Below are 21,424 nucleotides of genomic sequence, written 5' to 3'. Positions count from 1 at the left end.
AGCATTGCCTGAATATACAAGTAAAAGGAAATTTTATATTTGAGGGATATGTTACCTTTGGTACAAAAAAACATTTTTCTCTCTATTTGAAAACTTATTTTGATAAAAAAATTTAAAAAACCTTTAACCATTAACGTTTTTAGGTTTTTACTTGAAATTATAATCCCTCTCCATCCTTAAAAAAATAGATTAAAGGGTTTTTAAAGGTACAGATGGTAAAAATCTGCTTATTACACTGACTGGACATTATAGAATGTTAGTTCTAAAAGGAAAGTTGATTCATAATTAATTTTTATTTTTACAACAAGATAGATTCAAGCAGTTAAGACTGTCATGGTGCAATTTTCTGTGGTTTTCTACACATTTTGTGACAATATTTGTTCTGGACTGTCATTTCAAGGACATTTGTATTGCAAACAGCCTTAAAAGATAGAGGTCCCTTCAGGGCAGAGGGTAGATTTGTTTCCTTAACAGATTAATAAAGATGATATCTATTTCTGGAGCCAAAGTTGGTGAGATTTTCTAGAATTCCCCTTTCAAATACTGAGGGTTTCCTAAGTTTGGGGTCACTTAGCTGTGACACAAACCCACTGTGTGTGCAGCACCCACCTGGTCTGCTCTATATCTTCACCTTGGATCTTGGAGGCCAGGGGACTGATGTCAGTGAAGCTGCCTGCTGGGCCATGACTCATAATGTCTTGTTTATAACCCAGGAGTCTGTGTCATTATGCTAGACTACATTGTGACAGTCTCATGTGTAAACTTGCAAGCTGGGTAAAATCTCAAGACTTTACACAGTTCTTCAAAAAATCTTAAGACAAATTAGAGATTGTAACTATGTCCTGAGAACCAGCCTATAACCCAGAGTGTGGTGGAGAGGCAGAATGGCCAAAAGGGTGGGGATTGAAGACGTGGAAGGTGGAGATGGCTGGTAAAAAAAAACACATCATTTTATTTTGTAACAAGTCCTAATCCATTTAATTTTTGGCCAGTTAAACCTAGACCCACTGAAATAAGGGTTATGAGCTAATACTAATCTCAGTCAAAAACAAAGCAAAACACCTGAAAACACAGGTTTTTGAGAATAAAATAGATCCCTAAATAGTTTTGCAATCTTCACCCATTTTTCCTCACCATTACCAGTTCTAAAAGACTCCACATTAAAAATCATCCCACTGGTTGGTAAAAATTCTCTTCTTCCCATCCCAAAGCCACCATCCCCTTGTTCTTGCTTTTCCAATTCTAAATCAGTAAGAAAACTTAGTCAAAACTAGATTAAAAGCGGTCTCTTGGACTCACATTCACCCCAAACCACCTTGTATCCCTCTCCCACTCCAGAATTCCCTCACCCCCTCTACCCACTCCACGCACACCCTGATATGGAAGGTGTACAACATGTGCCCAGAAGGATAGGGTAATATTGCTTCATAGAAAGAAAGTAGTCAAAACACAACCAATTGACTGCTAACTTTACTAAAGTGATGGATTATCAAATTTTTAAACTCACAACTATAGTTTATTTCAGTATATAGCAAAATAAATATATTCAGATTTTTACATTTGATTCCCCTTTTTAAACAAAATTCAGACTGTTTCTATCATTTTGAATAAAATAAATTATAACTGACATTGTTTTTACTTTTCCCAGCACTGGGTTTGTTTTTTATTTTTTATTTATTTATTTATTATTTTTTAGTGTTCAACGATTCATTAGTTGTGTATAATACCCAGTGCTCATCCCAACACGTGCTCACATTAATACCCATCACCAGTCACCCATCTCTTCCCCCACCTCCCTTCTGTAACTCTCAGTTTGTTTCCCAGAGTCCAGAATCTCTCATGGTTTGTCTCCCACTCTAATTTCTTCCCAGTTTTCCCTCCCTTCCCCTGTGGCCCTCTGTTCTATTCTTTATGTTCCACATATGAGTGAACATATATGGTAATTGTCTTTCTCTGCTTGGCTTATTTCACTTAGCATAATCCCCTCCAGTTCCATCCATGTCAATGCAAATTGTGGATATTCATCCTTTCTGATGGCTGAGTAATGTAACATTGTATATGTGTACCACATCTTCTTTAACCACTCTCTGTTAAAGGGCATCTCGGTTTATTCCACAGTTTGGCTATTGTGGACATTGCTGCTATAAACATTGGGGTGTATGTGCCCCTTCTTTTTACTATATCTGTGTCTTTGGTGTAAATATATAGTAGTGCAATCGCTGGGTCATAGGGTAGCTCTATTTTTAACATCTTGAGTAACCTCCATAGAGTTTTCCAGATTGGCTTCACCAGCTTGCGTTACCACCAACAGTACAAGAGGGTTCTGCCTTCTCCACAACCTCGCCAACACTTGTTGTTTCCTGTATTGTTAATTTTGCCATTCTAGCTGGTGTAAAGTGGTATCTCATTGTGGTTTTGATTTGGATTTCCCTGATGGCTAGTGATGTTGAACATTTTTTTCATGTGTCTGTTAGTGATGTGTATGTATTCTTTGGACAAGTGTCTGTTCATGTGTTCTGCCCATTTCTTGATTGGATTATTTCTTCTTTGGGTATTGATTTGCTAAGTTCTTTATGAATTTTGGATACTAGCTCTTTATCTGATATGTCATTTGCAAATATCTTCTCCTATTCAGTCAGTCATCTTTTGGTTTTGTTGACTGATTTTCTTGCTGTGCAAAAGCTTTTTATCTTTATGAAGTCCCAAAAGTTCATTTCGGTTTTTGTTTCCCTTGCCTTTAGAGAAGTGTCTTGAAAGAAGTTGCTGTGGCTGTTGTCGAAGAGGTTACCACCGATGTTCTCCTCCAGGATTTTGATGGATTCCTGTCTCACATTGAGGTCATTCATCCATTTTGAATTTATCTTTTTGTATGGTGTAAGAGAACGGTCTAGTTTCATTCTTCTCTGTGTGGCTGTCCAGTTTTCCCAGCACCATTTATTAAAAAGACTGTTGTTTTTCCATTGGATATTCCTTCCTACTTTGTTAAAGATTAGATGTCCATAGAGTTGAGGGTCCATTTCTGGGATTTCTAATCTGTTCTACTGATCTATGTGTCTGTTTTTGTGCCAAGACCATACTCTCTTGATGACTATGGCTTTGTAATATAGCATGAATTCAGGCATTCTGATGCCCCCAGCTTTTGTTTTCTTATTCAACATTCCCCTGGCAATTCGGGGTCTTTTCTGGTTCCATAAAAATTTTAGGACTCTTTATTCCAGCACTTTGAAAAATGCCATTGGTATTTTCATAAGGATTGCATCGAAAGTGTACATTGCTCTGAGCAGGATAGACATTTTAACAATGTTTATTCTTCCAATCCATGAGCATGGAAAGTTTTTCCACCTCTTTGTGTCTTCCTCAATTTATCTCCCTTTTTTAAATCTTTTTGTGAATTTTATTATTAACATATAATATATTATTTGTTTCAGGGGTACAGGTCTATGATTCATCAGTCTTAAAAAATTCACAGTGCTCACCATAGTATATACCATCCCCAGTGTCCATCACCCAGCCACCCCATCCCTCCCACCCCCTCCACTCCAGCAACCCTCAGTTTGTTTCCTGAGATTAAGAGTCTCTTATGGTATGTCTCCATCTCTGGTTTCGTCTTGTTTCATTATTCCCTCCCTTCCCCTATGATCCTCTGTCTTGTTTCTCAAAATCCTTATATCAGTGAGATCATATGATAATTATCTTTCTCTGATTGAATTATTTCACATAGTACAATACCCTCTACTTCCCTCCACACCATTGCAAATGGCAAGATTACACTTTTTGATGGCTGCATAATATTCCATTTTATATATATACCACTTCTTTTTATCCACTCATCTGTTGATGGACATCTAGGCTCCTTTCATAGTTTAGCTATTGTGGACATTGCTGCTGTAAACATTGGGGTGCCTCTGCCCCTTTGGATAACTACATTTATATATTTGGAGTAAATACCCAATAGTGCAATTGCTGGGTCATAGGGTAGCTCTATTTTCAACTTTTTAATGAACCCCTATACTGTTTTCCAGAGTGGCTGCACCAGCTTGCATTCCCACCAACAGTGTAGGAGGGTTCCTCTTTCTCTGCATCCCCGCCAACATCTGTCATTTCCTGACTTGTTAATTTTGGCCATTCTGACTGGTGTGAGGTGGTAAATCACTGAGGTTTCGATTTGGATTTTCCAGATGCCGAGTGCTCTTGAGCACTTTTTCATGTGTCTGTTGACCATTTGGATGTGTTCTTTGCAGAAATGTCTGTTCATATCTTCTGCCCATTTCTTGATTGGATTATTTGTTCTTTGGGTGTTGAGTTGAACAACTTCTTTACAGATTTTGGATCCTACCCTTTATCTGATGTGTCATTTGCAAATATCTTTTCCCATTCTGTTGGTTGTCTATTAGTTTTGTTGACAGTTTCCTTTGCTGTGCAAAAACTTTATCTTGATGAAGTCCCAATAGTTCATTTTTGCCCTTGCTTTTCTTGCCTTTGATGATGTTTCTAGGAGGAAGTTGCTGCGGCTGAGGTCGAAGAGGTTGCTGCCTGTGTCCTCCTTTATGATTTTGAAGGGTTCCTGTCTCACACTTAGGTCTTTCATCCATTTTGAGTCTTTTTGTGTGTGTGTGGTGTAAGGAAATTGCCCAGTTTCATTCTTCTGCATGTGCCTGTCCAATTTTCCCAACACCATTTGTTGAAGATACTGTCTTTTATCCATTGGATATTCTTTCCTACTTTTTCAAAGATTACCTGACCATAGAGTTGAGGGTCCATTCCTGGTCTCTCTATTCTGTTCCATTGATTTATGTGTCTGTTTTTCTACAAGTATCCTACTGTCTTGATGATTAGAGCTTTGTAATAGAGCATGAAGTCCAGAATTGTGATGGCACCAGCTTAGGTTTTCTTTGTCAACATTCCTCTGGGTATTTGGGGTCTTTTCTGGTTCCACACAAATTTTAGGATTTTTTGTTCCATTTCTTTGAAAAAAGTGGATGTGATTTTGATAGGGATTACATTAAATGTGTAGATTGTTCTAGGTAGCATAGATATTTTCACAATATTTATTCTTCCAATCCAAGAGCATGGAAGGTTTTTCCAATTTTGTGTCTTCTTCAATTTCTTTCATGAGTATTCTATAGTTTTCTGAGTGCAAATACTTGGCCTCTTTGGTTAGATTTATTCCTAGGTATCTTATGGTTTTGGGTGCAATTGTAAATGGGATCAAGTCCTTAATTTCTCTTTCTTCTGTCTTGTTGTTGGTGTATAGACTTGCAGCTGATTTCTGCCCATTGATTTTACATCCTGCCACTTTACTGAATTCCTTTATGAGTTCTAGCAGTTTTAGGGTGGAGTTTTTTGGGTTTTCCACATAAAGTATCATATCATTTGCAAAGAGAGAGAGTTTCACTTCTTCTTTTCTGATTCGGATGCCTTTTATGTATTTTTGTTGCCTGATTGCTGAGGCTAGGACTTCTAGTATTATGTTGACCACCAGTGGTGATAATGGACATCCCTGCCATATTCCTGACCTTAGGGGGAAAGCTCTCAGTTTTTTCCCATTGAGAATGATATTCGCTGTAGGTTTTTCATAGATGGCTTTTATGATATTGGGGTATGTACCCTCTATCCCTACACTGTGAAGAGTTTTATTCAAGAAAGGATGCTGTACTTTGTCAAATGCCTTTTCTGCATTTATTGAGAGGGTCATATGGTTCTTGTTCTTTCTTTTATTAATGTATTGTATCACAGTGATTGATTTGCGGATGTTGAACCAAACTTGCAGCCCTGGAATAAATCCCACTTGGTCGTGGTGAATAATTCTTTTAATGTACTGATGGATCCTATTGGCTAGTATTTTGGTGAGAATTTTTGAGTCCATATTCATCGGGGATATTGGTCTGTATTTCACCTTTTTGATGGGGTCTTTGTCTGGTTTGGGGATCAAGGTAATCCTGGTCTTGTAAAATGAGTGTGGATGTTTTCCTTCCATTTCTATTTTTTGGAACAGCTTCAGAAAAATAGGTATTAATTCTTCTTTAAATGTTTGGTAGAATTCCCCTGGGAAGCCATCTGGCCCTGGGCTCTTGTTTTTTGGGAGATTTTTGATTACTGTTTCAATTTCCTTAGTGGTTATGGGTCCGTTCAGGTTTTCTATTTATTCTTGGTTCAGTTTTGGTAGTTGATACATCTCTAGGAATTCATCCATTTCTTCCAGATTATCTAATTTGCTGGCATATAGTTGCTCATAATATGTTCTTATAATTGTTTGTATTTCTTTGGTGTTGGTTGTGATCTCTCCTCTTTCATTCATGATTTTATTTGGGTCATTTCTCTTTTCTTTTTGAGAAGTCTGGACAGAGGTTTATCAATCTTAGTAATTAGTTCAAAGAACCAGCTCCTAATTTCGTTGATCTGTTCTACTGTTTTTTTGGTTTCTATTTCATTGATTTCTGCTCTGATCTTTATAATTTCTCTTCTCCTGCTGGGTTTAGGCTTTATTTGCTGTTCTTCTCCAGCATCTTTAGGTGTAGGGTTAGGTTGTGTACTTGAGACCTTTCTTGTTTCTTGAGAAAGGCTTGTATTGCTATATACTTTGCTCTTAGGACCACCTTTGCTGTATCCCAAAGATTTTGAACAGTTGTGTTTTAATTTTCATTTGTTTCCATGAAGTTTTTTAATTCTTCTTTAATTTCCTAGTTGACCCATTCATTCTTTAGTTGGATGCTCTTTAGCCTCCATGTATTTGAGTTCTTTCCAACTTTCCTCCTATGATTGAGTTCTAGTTTCAAAGCATTGTGGTATGAAAATATGCAAGGAATGATCCCAATGTTTTGTTACCAGTTGAGACCTGATTTGTGACCCAGGATGTGATGTATTCTAGAGAATGTTCCATGGGCACTAGAGAAGAATGTGTATCCTGTTGCTTTGAGATGGAATGTTCTGAATATATCTGTGAAGTCCATCTGGTCCAGTGTGTCATTTAAAGTCTTTATTTCCTTGTTGATCTTTTGTTTAGATGATCTGTCCATTTCAGTGAGGTGGGTGTTAATGTCCCCTACTATAATTGTATTATTGTCTATGTGTTTCTTTCACTTTGTTATTAATTGGCCTATATAATTGGCTGCTCCCATGTTAGGGGCATAGATATTTAAAATTGTTAGATCATCTTGTTGGATAGACCCTTTAAGTATGATATAGTGTTCTTCCTCATCTTTAATTATAGTCTTTGGTTTAAAATCTAATTTGTCCGATATAAGGATGGCCACCCTAACTTTCTTTTGATGTCCATTAGCATGCTAAATCGTTTTCCACTCCCTCACTAAATCTGGCAGTGTCTTTGCATCTAAAAAAAGTCTATTGCAGACAGCATATCGATGGGTCTTGTGTTTTGTTTTGTTTTTTTTTTTTTATCCAATCTGATAGCCTGTGTCTTTTGATTGGGGCATTTACCCCATTTACATTTACATTCAGGGTAACTATGAAAGATATGAATTTAATGCCATTGTATTGCCTGTGAGGTGACTGTTACTGTATATTGTCTCTGTTCCTTTCTGGTCTATGTTACATTTAGGGTCTTTCTTTGCTTAGAGGACCCCTTTCAATATTTCTTGTAGGACTGGTTTTGAGTTTGCAAATTGTTTTAGTTTTTGTTTGTCTTGGAAGCTTTTTATCGCTCCTATTTTCAATGACAGCCTAGCTTGGTAGTGTATTCTTGTCTGCATATTTTTCTCATTTAGTGCTCTGAATATATCATGCCAGTCCTTTCTGACCTGCTGGTTTTCTGTGGATATGTCTGCTGCCAATCTAATGTTTCTACCATTGTAGGTTATGGACCTCTTGTCCCAAGTTGCTTTCAGGATTTCCTCTTTGTCTCTGAAACTTGTAAGTTTTACTATAAGATGTCGGATGTTGACCTATTTTTATTGATTTTGAGGGGGCTTCTCTATGCCTCCTGGATTTTGATGCCTCTTTCCTTCCCCACATTAGTGAAGTTCTCTGCTATAATTTGCTCCAATATACCTTCTGCCCCTCTCTCTCCTTCTTCTTCTTCTGGGATCCCAATTATTCTAATGTTTTGCTTCATGGCATCACTTACCTCCCAAATTCTCCCCTCATGATCCAGTAGTTGTGTATCTCTCTTTTTCTCAGCTTCTTAATTCCCCATCATTTGGTCTTCTATATCACCAATTCTCTCTTCTGCCTCATTTATCTTAGCCGTTAGAGCCTCCATTTTTTATTGCACCTCATTAATAGCCTTTTTGATTTTGACTTGTTTAGATTTTAGTTTTTTTTATTTCTCCAGAAAGGGTTTCTCTAATATCTTCCATGCTTTTTTCAAGTACAGCGAGTATCTTTATAATGGTCATTCTGAACTCTAGTTCTGACATCTTACTAATGTTCATATTGATTAGGTCCCTGGTAGTAGGTACTGCCTCTTGTTCTTTTTTTTTTTCTTTTGAGATGAGTTTTTCTGTCTTGTCATTTTGTCCAGAGGAGAATAGATGAATGATAGAACAAAATGCTAACAGGGTAACGACGACCCCAGGAAAATAAACGCTAAACAAATCAGAAGAGACCAGAAACTTCCAGAAAGTGGTCACTTTTCTGTTCTTAGAATTTCTGCTCTTCTTTTCTTTGATCTCCTATTGAGTTTGTAGGTGTTCTTAATGGTTTCATAACTATCTAGCTGAATTCCTAGGACCACATGAAATTTAGGTCTCCTATTCCTCCACCACCTTGCTCTTCCCCCCTTCCCTCAATTTCTTTCCTAAGTATTCTGTAGTTTCTAGAGTATAGTTCCTTTACCTCTTTGGTTAGGTTTATTCCTAGGTATCTTATGGTTTTTGGAGCTGTTGTAAATGGAACTGATTCCTTAATTTCTCTTTCTTCAGTGATATTGTTAGTTTATAGAAATGCAACTGATTTCTGTGCATTTGATTTTGTATCCTGCCACATTGTTGAATTGCTCTATGAGTTCTAATAAGTTGGCGGTGGAATTTTTTTGGGGTTTTCCACATAAAGTATCATGTTTGAGAGTTTGACTTCCTCTTTACTAGTTTGAATGCCTTTTATTTCTTTTTGTTGTCTGATTGCTGTTGCTAGGACTTCTAGTACTTTTTGTTGTCTGATTGCTGTTGCTAGGACTTCTAGTACTATGTTGAACAATAATGCTGAAAATGGGCATCCTTGTCATGTTCCTGACCCTAAGGGAAAAGCAACTTTTCCCCATTGAGAATGATACTCGCTGGGAGCTTTACATAGATGGCTTTTATGATATTGAGGTATGTTCCCTCTATCCCTGTATTTTGAAGAGTTTTAATCAGGAAACAATGCTGTATTTTGTCAAATGTTTTCTCTGCATCGATTGAGAGGATCATATGGTTCTTGTCTTTTCTTTTATTGATGTATTCTATCAGGTTGATTGATTTGTGAATGTTGAACCACCTTTTCATCCCAGGAATAAATCCCACTTGGACATGGTTAATAATCATTTTTATGTACTGTTGGATTCTATTAGCTAGAATCTTGTTGAATATTTTGGCATCCATGTTCGTCACAGATATTGGTCTGTAATTCTCCTTTTTTGTGGGTTCTTTGCCTGGTTTTGGTGTCAGGGTAATGCTGACCTCATAGAAGGAGTTTGGAAGTTTTCCTTCTATTTCTACTTTTTGAAACAGCTTCAGGAGAATAGGTATGATTTCTTCCTTAAATGTTTGGTAGAATTCTCCTGGGAAGCCATTCAGCCCTGGACTCTTGTTTTTTGGGAGGTTTTTGCATACTGCTTCAATTTCCTTGCTGTTTCCTGGTCTGTTCAGATCGTCTATTTCTTCCTGTTTCAGTCTTGGTAGTTTATAAGTTTCCAGGAGTGCGTCCATTTCTTCTATATTGTTTAATTTGTTAGCATATAGTTGCTGGTAATAATTTCTTATAATTATTTCTATTTCCTTGGTATTAGTCGTAATCTCTCCATTTTCATTCATGCTTTTATTAATTTGGGTCCTTTCCCTTTTCTTTTGAATAATCTGGCCAGCAGTTTATCAAGTCCTTCGAAGAACCAGCTTCTAGTTTTGTTGATCTGTTCTACTGTTTTTCTGGTTTCTATTTCATTTATTTCTGCCCTAATCTTTATTATTTCTCGTCTCTTACTTGGTTTAGGTTTTATTTGCTGTTCTTTCTCCAGGTTGTTTAGGTGTAAGGTAAGCTTCTGCATTTGGGATTTTTCTAATTTTTTGGAAGAGGCTTGGATGGCTCTGTATTTCCCCCTTAGGACTGCCTTTGCAGTATCCCATAAGTTTTGGTTCAACATGTTTTCATTCTCATTATTTTCCATGAATTGTTTAAGTTCTTTAATTTCCTGGTTGACCCAATCATTCTTTAGCAAGATGCTCTTTAACTTCCACGTGTTTGCGTTCCTTCCAAATTTCTTCTTGTGGTTGAGTTCCAGTTTCACAGCATTGTGGTCTGAAAATATGCAGGGGATAATCTCAATCTTTTGGTATCTGCTGAGACCTTATTTATGACCCAGTATCTTGTCTTTTCTGGAGAAAGTTCCATTTGCACTCGAGAAGAATGAATATACTGTTGTTTTAGGAGAGAATGTTCTGTATATATCTACGAAGTCCATCTGGTCCAATGTGTTATTCAAAGCTCTTGTTTCTTTGTCTTCTGCTTATATGATCTGTCCATTGCTGTGAGTAAAGTGTTGAGGTCTCCTACTATTAATGTATTATTATCCAAATGTTTTTTTTTTTTTTTTTTTTGGTTATTAACTGGTTTATATAATTGGCTTCTCCCATGTTCGGGGCTTAGATATTTACAATTCTTAGCTCCTTTTGTTGGATGGACCCTTTAAGTAATATATAGTGTCCCTCTACATCTCTTACTACAGTTTTTGGTTTAAAATCTAATTTGTCTGATATGAAAATTTCTACCCCTTATCTTCAATCTGGTGTTGTCTTTAGTTCCAAAATGAGTCTCTTGTAGACAGCATATGCATGGGTCCTACTTTTTTATCCAATATGATACCCTGTGTCTCTTGGTGGGAGCATTCATCCCATTCCCATGGAGAGTAACTATTGAAATATATAAATTTAATGCCATTGTATTTCCTGTAAGGTCCTTGTTTCTATAGATTTTCTGTTTCTGTCTGGTCTATGTGACTCTTGGGGTTTCTCTTTGTTTACAGAATCCCCTTTAATATTTCTTGTAGGGCTGGCTTGGTTGTCACATATTCTTTCAGTTTCTGCCTGTCCTGAAAGCTCCTTTTCTCTCCATCCATTCTGAATGATGATCTTGCTGGGTAAAGTATTCTGGCTGCATGTTCCTTTCATTTAGTGCCCTGATTATGTCCTGCCAGCCTTTGCTGGCTTGCCAGGTCTCTGTGGACAGGTCAGCTGTTATTCTGATGTTCCTCCCTCTGTATGTAAGAGATCTCTTCCCCCTAGCTGCTCTAAGGATACCTTCCTTTCCTCTAAGATTTTTGAGCTTCCTTATTACATGTTGGATGTGTTGCTCTATTTTTATTGATTTGGGGGGAGCCCTCTCTTCTTCTTGGACTCAAATGCTTGTTTCCTTCTCCAGGATAGGGAAGTTCTCAGCTATGAATTGCTCAAATATACTTTCTAATCCTCTCTTTCTTTCCACCCCCTCAGCAATCCCAATAATTCTGACACTGGAGTGTTTCATGGAGTCGATCTCTCTAATTCCAATCTCATGTGCCACTAGCTGTTTATCCCTTTCCTCTTCATTTTCCTTCTTTTCTATCAGCTTATCTTCTATGCTACTAATCCATTCTTCTGCTTCATTTACCCTGGCTGTTAGAGAATCCAGTTTAGACTACATTTCATTCATAGCATTTTTTGGTTCAGCCTGTTTAGATCTCATTTTCTGCCCTTAGAAATTCTATATTGTCACTAAGCCTTTTTTCCAACCTAGCTATTGACTTCATGACTGCTATCCTAAAATCTGTCTCTGACATCTTTTTTATATCCATATCCATTAGTTCTGTTGCAGGGGACATTGTCTCTGGTTCTTTTTTTCTAAAGATTTTATTTATTTATTGAGACAGAAAGATACAGAGAAAGAGAGCATGAGCAGGGGGAGAGGCAGAAGCAGGCTCCCTGCTGAGCCAAGAGCCCAGTGCAGGGCTCAATACCAGGACCCTGGGATCATGACCTGAGCTGAAGGCAGACGTTTAACTATCTGAGCCACCCAGGTGCCCCTGGTTCTTTTCTTTGTTTGGAGTTCCTCCTCCTAGTCATTCTGTCAATGGATGGTTGAAAACTAGACAGAGTCCAAAATACCAACCACGACCCAAGCCAGATGTACCCTAGCAGTATCTGGATGGTGAGATGTCACCACTGAAAAAAACAAAGCCAAAATGAAACATAAGAATTAAATTTAAAAAATTGAAAAAAAAGAAAAAATATATATGTATAAGAAAATTAAGGGAAAAAGAGAGGCAGAGGGATGGGGGCTATTATCTCTCAGTGTGGACAAAACAGGGAGTTTCAGTTGTTCCTGGGTGTATTTTGTTCTGTGTGTTAGAAGACACTACATCCCAAAATCACTGGGAAAATAAAACTTATAAATATAAAAAGGTAAAACTGAGTAGAGTGAAAAATAGGCTAAAATAAGGCACATATCTATAAAAACTATAGGTGTGCAAAAATACAAGTTAAAAAGCACCTATGCAAAAATGAGTAGGTATAATAGATATTTAGTTGAAATGAGGAGAAGGTATAAGGAAGAATTCAGCAGGGGAAAATGGCATGAGAAAAGGAAAAAAAAAGAAAAACAAAAATAAAAAGAACAAAAGGATAAGAAAATTATATCTGAAAAGTAAATAAGTCATGAGGCCACACCTGGAGCTCAATATACAGTTTTTCCCTTGTGTTGGGATTTTACAGTCTTATAGGATCCAAAGGATTGTCATCCACCTGTTCTTCCAGCCTGTCTTTGGGGGGAGGGGCCTGTCGCTCTGTTTCTCAGGTAATCCTGTGTGGGTGGGGTCATCCCACCCCCAGTCTGGGGGCTGGGCTCAGTGAAAATTGGACTTCTAGGTGGCTTTTATACACTGGGGACTTTCCGAGCCTCTTTAGGGGATCAGAGCAAAAATGGCCATGGCCAAACCTCTGGCCCAGAGCAGAAAGTTCGCAGTTTGCCCTCTTTAATAAACTCTGCAGGACCGAGAGCCTCAGCTTCTGTTGGCACCACTGAGAACTGCAGTTTCCTTAGTTGCGTGCCCACTACTACTCTCAGAAGTGTTTTCAGGAGCCTGGGTTTGTCTCTGCCCTTTGTGCTTTTAAAACCCCAAGTGGCTGTGGGCTTGCACACTTACCCGTGGTTGCTGAATCTGGTCGGGTTCTGCCCTAATGCCCCTTCTCAGTCAGTACTGCTCTGCAAGTTTTTACCTTTTCGTGGACGCTGTTTCCAGATTTTTTCAAGCTGTTTAAGGAAAGATCACCTATCGACCCACCCAGTTTGGGGTTTCTGGTGATCCTTGTTTCAAGTCCCTTCCTGGTCTCGCTGACCAAGACCTGCTTCCTGGCTCCAACTCTCAGGCCCTCTACCATTTAAGGAATCTCCTTTTGCTCTGTGTGTTATGAACCTGGACTGGATCACCCGATGAAAGAACCAAGGGGCACCTGGAGATTTTGGATGATAGGAGCTGGTAAGCTCAAAGGAGAGTGACCTCCAAAGGTCTGAGCCCTGAGCACAAACAAAGGGGGTAATTTATACACTTCTGCTTCTACATACTGGGCACTCTTGGTGCGAGCATGAAGCAAGGCAGGGAGAGGAACCCAGATTGGTGCACGTGGGAAGCAGAGCAGAGAGAAGAACTGGGAAGAGCCCCAGGGCAGGGGTTGGGACTCCCATCCTGGCTCCACTGGCCATCTTAGGACAAAAATTTCCCTTATCATGTGGTCCCCTGTATCTTGAGACCACAATGCCTTACCTAGAATTCTGCCTTTTCATTTCCAGAACCCCTTTCAGAGTAGGATGTCTCTCACTAGAGCAGATTTCCAAAGACTCTGATTTTGCACTCTGGTCTTATATCACTCTCAAAGCATCAGCTTAAGGCAGCTCCCTCCCCCTTCAGTTAATCTTCCAATAACTCCCTGTAGATTCACAACTCCACCCTTCCTACCTCTCAAAAAGCTGTGCTTTTCTGCTTGTAGAGATCCAGATATATATATTCTTATATCTCAGGCTGATTTCATGGGTGTTCAAAATGGTTTGATAAATATCCAGCTAAATTCAGGGGACCAGTTTAAATGGGGTCCCCTACTCCTCCACCACCTTGCCCCTTCTCTGTTTTTTTATTTAAAAAAAGATTTATTTTATTTATTTGAGACAGAGAGCATGGGGGGCAGAGAGAGAGGGAGAGGGTCTTAAGCAGACTCCATGCTGAGAGTGGAGCCTGATGTCAGGTTCAATCTCACAACCGTGAGATCATGACCTGAGTGGAAACCAAAGTCGGTTGCTCAACCTACTGCATCATCCAGGCACCCCCACTGTGTTTGATTTTTAATTGTACTAGTTTTATCATGAAAAAGACTTGCATAAAACCAGCTATGTCTTTTTTTCTTATATTTTTATTTCTTTTTTCTTCTTTATTATTATTAAAAAATAATAATTCCAGTGTAGTTAACATACAGTGTTATATTAGTTTCAGGTGTATAATACAGTGATTCAACAGTTCCATATATTACTCAGCACTCATCAAGATAAACATTCTCTTAATCCCCATCATATATTTCAACCATCCCCCCACCCACCTTCCCCTCTGATAACCATCTGTTTGTTCTCTATAGTTAAGAGTCTGATTTTTTGATTTGTCTCTCTCTTTTTATTTTTCCTTTGTTCATTTGTTTTGTTTCTTTAATTCCACATAGGAGTGAAATCATATGGTTTTGTCTCTGATGGGATTATCATTTATTTAAAAATTACATGACTGTATTTCTGAGTCTATATTTGGGCTATTCTGTCATATTTCCACCTATCTTTTGTGTAAATATTCACACTTTCAGGAACCAAAGTACCATTGGGGTTGGGGTTGCACAACATAGAACAGATGGATAACAACACTTTGGAAATGGTCAGTGCTGAAAAATTTCTTGGATTTAAGAATGTCCAGAAAGATGCTTTTGTTTCTGTTAATGTTCAGATGGTAAAACTGGGTGGTGAATGAGGTCTTTGGTAGTTTGAAGGGGTAATCAGATGGAAATTGGATCATTAGGAAATAGACCGCTCCCTGGTAGGGGCTGTCATTGGGCCACATTATGGTTGCCTGCCAGTGGAACATGTTGTCTCCCACAGGCTCTGCTAAGCACTGGGAAAAGAGGTTGAAGGATAGGTTGAGGAGCTTCTAGTGGATGCATTTTTAGGGCCATCATCTGCAACACATGGCCAATCCACATGCAGGGCCTGATGACAGGTAGAAGGAATGGAGACTGACCATACTGGCAGATGAGTGGACTGAGGGACAGCTACAGGGTAGAAAGGAGCATCAGGGGAGGAGGATAGTGGCAGAGAGTGGGACTAAAGAGGGGATGAGTCAGACACTTGGTCTGACCTGAGGGGCTACTGGACACCCATGGCTTGCACCACTGCTGCCACCTCCCTGTTATCCAGAACTGAAGACTCTGCCACCTGGAGGTCTTGCCACCCTGACACACTGGGGCCTCAGCAATGAGACACGACTGGTCCCACTTGAGGCCACCTGACTTGACTATTCACCACTGCCACCCACATTGGAGGTCCCAGTGACAGGCAAAGTTGCACTCTGTGAGGTCCAGAGGCCACAATAATGGTGCAGTATGGTGTCACCAAGTTGCTATCCCAAGGGGTCTCAGGGTGGGGGTTTTATGGTAAAGGGGTGAGAGGGCAGAGGAAGTTAAGGGTGTGAAGTAGGTGGAGGGGGTAAGAGGTTTGAAGGAAGGCAGAGGGAGTGTGGTTGGGGGTCAAGAAGGCAGGGACTTCCAGCTTCACCCAGGTCTCAGGCTCTGGGCAAGCAAGTAGGGTCACAGGCACCACCCACTGCCTACAGTACCCAAATAAATAAGAATAGTTCAATAAATTTTGTTCTACACTTCCCTCATCCAGATTCCTCTTCCCTTAACATTTTACTTCATTAGGTTTATACTGATTCTTCTCTCTCATTATATATACACTTAAGAGTAAGATACATACACAAAGACCCTTTACTCTCAGATACTTCTGTGTGAATTTCCTAAGAAAGACATTCTCTTATATAATTAACTTTAATAAATTTAACACTGATACAATACCTCTATAATTTTTTTTCAAGGAAAAAGGCAATTTTATTCTTTCAAGAAAATGTACTAACAGGTTGAGGGAAGGAGCATGCTGGCCACATCTCCTGTCCTAAGCAGGGGTCTGAGATGAAGCTGGGCCTGATCAGGGCTTGGGAGAAGCTAATAAGTCTCCCTGTGGCACTAGGGAGAGGTCCAGGCAGGCCGAGGTGTGGGACTTTGTTCTGTTAGCACCAGGAACTGCCAGGAGCCACAGCTGGACTCAGGGATAAGACAGTTCATGGCCCTGCTCTGCTTCTACCTGAGCAGTCTGGGGAGGGACTGGTGGCAGAAGGCTCCTTGCAGGTGGTCATCTGAGTGTGATTCTCAAATTCACAGACCAACCTTGGTCCCCCAGCCCCCTGAAAACATAAGAATGAGCTTGTGAACACCAAGTCCCTAGGACAAGATGAGGGTCTGAGACATGTGGCTGGGTTTCAAGTGGCCCAGGTGTTGCCGAGCTTTCTCCTTCATGACAAGCAGGTCCCTGGTCCCCTGGAAGGCCACCATCTTCCAGCTGTTGGTCATGGGGCAAGTGTTGGAAAGTTGTTTCAGGGATTCTGAGCTGTCACCAGCTTCTTTGGCTTGGCCTGCAGAAAGCCCTGAGTAGGCTGTTGTCTTCTTTGATGCCTGGCATGGTGAGACTGGGGGAGATTGACAACACATTTGTCAGCTTGGGCCACATGGACGTCACCAGCTTCATATCCTCATCCACTTTTTTGAGAGCCAGGGACTTGCAGACCTTCTTGATGAGGTTTCACTGCAGCCCAGCTGTCCTCTTCTGCTTCTCAGGCCTCACTTTGTCTTCAATGATGAGCACAGTGCTGGCCTCAGAGTCCTCTTTCAAGTCCTCCTACAGGTTTGGAGTCTGGAACAGGGGCTTTAGTGGCCTCCAGGGCATTCTTGAATAGGGTTGGCATGTGGGAAGTGTTGTCCATGGAGTACTTCTGATCTGGGGTTACAAACACAGTGTGTTTCTGGTGAAGGGGCATCTTATCTCAGATGAGGTAAGGTGACCACCACCTTCTGGCTGCACACTGGGGTGGATGTCAATGAAGGACTCTCTAGCTCCAGTGTGTCTTGTTTGTTTCAGAAGTTCAGAAACTGGGAGGGTGAGAAAGGCAGGGTCTTACCATATGTGTTCTTGAGGGTGAGGCTGTTACAGAAGTCCAGGAAGAACAACTGGCTCTGTTCTCCATGACAAGGGACAGGGTGACATGCCTCTTCTGCCACTTGAATGCCAAAGGTGATGTACTGATTCCCAGGCCTCCCCTTCCCCCTGCATTTCAGTGCTGGGGGAAATGGGGATCGGCCAGCTGCTCTGGCTCAGGTCTGAAATGGTGTGGCTGTCCAGGTAGTACTCTGTCACACTGGGCACTGGGGCTGCAGGCTAGAAGGGTGGTAGTGCCTGCTGCTACTGTGATGGTTGTGGCTGTACTGGGCTGTTGCTGATGCTATTCTCTGTGGACATCTCCTTAGACAGATCAAATTTACTCAGGTTACACCAAACATCAGGGTCCGACTCCATCAAGTCCAGGGCTTCCTATGGCAGGGTTGAAGAGGTTTTCAGCCTCTACCACCCACTTATAGGGCTGGCTGGTTTCCAGTGAGGAGCTCTCCTGGTATTCACACTTGGGGAAATCCGCCAAGGGCTCTGGTGTTTGCACTCCATCCAGGTACATAAAGACAGCTCCCTGCTCTTAGAATTGGTGGCTGCTATGACCTCCTCTTCAATGCTCTCCTCTTCCTTCATGGCAGGAAGTTATGGGGGCCAGTTGGTCATGAGACTTCATGGCTTTCCATGGGGTTGGCACTCTGGTAGCCTTCCTTGTCTTCAAACTCCTGTAGCAAGTACATTAGGGGCTGCAGTCTTTGGACTCACTCAGGAAGCCACCCATGTCCACCTTCCCTTTGATGGAGTTCCAGTGATTTTTCACAGCATTGCCTGTCCTTCCTGGCATCATCTTGGTGATCTCAGCCCAGCAGTTGTTCAGCATTTTGTGGGCCTCAAAGATGATGCAGTCCTCCTCCTCAGTCCAGCAGGAATTCTTCACCTTGGGGTTGAGGTAGTTATGCCAGTGCTCACAGCCCTACTTCCCCAGCCAACTTCAGGTACTTGGTGATCAGTGTCCACTGATTCTTAACCAGTTCGATGACCTTTTGGTCCTCCTCTTTGGGCTATGACCCCTTGAGGAGGTCTGGATTAAGGCCCTCAACCACTGGAACTGGCACTGCTGGAAATACTTTTTATATAAAAAGTTAGGAAATACTTTTACAAATTTTTTAAAGATTTTATAAATGTTTTAAGTAACTTTTCATAATGTTTTGGTAAATTTATTTTTATGAAGAATTGAAGCCTTCAAAAATTCAATTTGGAGCTAAAGTCACTTTAACTTTTTAATAACTGACAGGAAAGGAAAGAGAGCAGAAGGAAAGAAACCAGGAATATGTCTGGTATATATAGGCAGTAAATTTAACATTGATACCATATTAATATCTGTATTTCAGTTTTGTTAATTGACAAATGGTTTCCTTAAAACTTATGTTTAAACCCTTCTAGTACAGGATCCAATCTATAATCAAGTATATATTGCTTTTACTTATGGCGTGCATTTAGTGTCCCAGAGTCTAGAAGATTGTTATAGACTTTCTGTGTCTTTTAGGACACTGATACAGCAGAAGAATACAGAACACCTGGCCCTCCCCACCCTCACTCCCAATTCACACTTCACAGTCTTAAAAACTTATACTTCAGTAATAAACCCAGACAATATGGAAGGAGGGAAGAGGAAAAAGAGAAAAAGAAAGACTGTTCAGATTTGTATTTTGAATGGGGTAATAAAGTTACAAATACTTATGATAACCTAGGACATTTTCTCTCTTGTTCTCTGTAAAATAAATAGACTTATTCCACTCACTGAAAGTTTGTATTCTCCTATCCTCTCTGAAAAGGTCAGAAGCCAATAATTTTTTTGTGGCAATCATTACATTTCCAAGAAACTAAGTGAGAGATGGAAAGTCATGTTTTATGGATTAATTGATTCTGATTTCAGATTAAGATATATCTATATCTTAATGCTAAGTGAAATAAGTCAGAGAAAGACAAATACTTTATGGTTTCACTCATATGTGGAATTTAAGAAACAAAAGAAAAAAGACAAACAAACAAACAAACCAAAAAACCCAAACTCTCTTTTTTTTTTTCCGTAGGTAGTATCTTTCTTTTTTTTAACTTAAATTCAATTAACCAACATACACTAATCATTACTTTCAGATGCAGAGTTCAGTAATTCATCAGTTGCATATAACACCCCGTGCTCATCACATTATTCCTTAATGTCTCTCACCCAGTTACACCATCTCCCCACTCACAACCTCTCCAGCAACCTTCAGTTTGTTTCCTACAGTTAAGGGTATCTCATGGTTTGTCTCCCTCTCGGATTTCTTCCCATTAAGTTTTCTCTCCCTTCCCCTCTGATCCTCTACACTATTTTTTATATTCTACATATTAGTGAAACCATATGATAATTGTCTTTGTCTGATTGACTTATTTTGTTCAGCATAATACGCCCCAGTTCCATCCTCGTTGATGTAAATGGTAAGATTTCATCCTTTTGATGGCTGAGTAATATCCCATTATAAATATATAACCACTTCTTTATCCATTCATCTGTAATTGGACATCTGGGCTCTTTCCATAGTTTGGCTATTGTGGACATTTCTGCTATAAATATTGGGGTGCAAGTGCCCTTTCAAATCACTACATTTGTATCTTTGGGGTGGATACCTAGTAGTGCAATTGCTGGGTCATAGGGTAGCTCTATTTTTAACTCCTTGAGGAAACTCCATACTGTTTTCCAGAGTAGCTGTACCGGCTTGCATTCCCACCAATAGGGTAAGAGGAAAACCCCCAAACTCTTAAATATAGAGAACAAAATTATGGTTGCCAGAGGGCAGGTGGGTGGGAGAGGGGAGAAATAGATAAAAGGGGATCAAGAGTACATTTATTGTGATGAGCACGGAGTGATATATAGATTTGTTGAATTATATTGTACACCTGAAACTAGTATAACACTCTATGTTAGTTATACTTGAATAAAAAATATCTATATCATAATCTATATCTATACCATCATCTATATCTACATCTACCATCATCCATATCTATATAACCATCTATATCTTTATCATATATATGTATACATCTTAATCTGAAATCAGAATCAGTTACATATGTATGTGTGTGTGTGCTCACCACTGGAAAAAAATGCTATTTGAGTAAAATTGTTAATGTGAAGTACTTTACAGACTTACACCTTGTTTTTTAAGTTTTTTTATAGCTGCTATAACAAATTTCACCAAACTGAGTGGCTTAAAATAATAAAACTTTATTCTCTCACAGTTCTGGAAGCAAGAAGTCTGAAGTCAAGGTGTCAGCAGGAGCCCCTTTTCTCTTCAAGGCTCCATCCTTGCCTCCACCTAGCATTGGTGTTTCCCAATAATCTTTGTGGTCCCTTGGTTTGTGTAACATTACTCTAATCTCTGACTCAGGCTTCACATGGATTTCTTCCCTATGTGTTTTTCTGTGTTTGTCCAAATCTCCCTCTTCTTATTAGGATGCTAGTCTTTGGATTTAGTGCCCATTCAAATTAAATATGATCTTATCTTGACTTGGTTATATCTATAAAACTGTTTCCAAGCAAGGTCACATTCTGAGGTTCCAGGTACATATGAATTTTGGAAGGATACTGTTCATCCTTGTAGTCTGCTCTCTGCCTCCCCAAATTTACATCTGTCCAATGTGCAAAATATATTCACTTTATCTTGACAGTCAATCTATTCTGACTTTAACTCTAATTCCAAATTTCATCTAAATATCAAAAACTCAGAGAGAGAAAAGATAGCAGAGGAGTAGGGGACCCTATTCCAACTGGTCCTCAGAATTGAGCTGGATATCTACCAGAACACTCTGAGGACCCACGAAATCAGCCTGAGATGTAAGAAAATAGATCTGGATCTCTACAAACAGAATATCACAGGTGGTTGGTTTCGAGGTATGAAGCAGGGAGCTGTGATTCCGTGGGCAGATATCAGAGGATAAATGGCAGTGGGAGGGAGCC

General features: G+C 39.7%; 2 pseudogenes; both read right to left on the bottom strand.

Annotated features, from left to right (window-relative positions):
* Positions 1-14,925: 14,925 nt before the first annotated feature.
* Positions 14,926-15,361, bottom strand: LOC113930440 (annotated as a pseudogene).
* A 1,342-nt stretch (positions 15,362-16,703) lies between these two features.
* Positions 16,704-20,459, bottom strand: LOC113930441 (annotated as a pseudogene).
* Between the last annotated feature and the right edge of the window lie 965 nt (positions 20,460-21,424).

Source organism: Zalophus californianus, chromosome X, assembly GCF_009762305.2.
Source record: "Zalophus californianus isolate mZalCal1 chromosome X, mZalCal1.pri.v2, whole genome shotgun sequence".
NCBI classification, from domain to species: domain Eukaryota; kingdom Metazoa; phylum Chordata; class Mammalia; order Carnivora; family Otariidae; genus Zalophus; species Zalophus californianus.
Note: the sequence above shows the minus strand (reverse complement) of the source record. Positions and strands in the feature narration are given on the sequence as shown.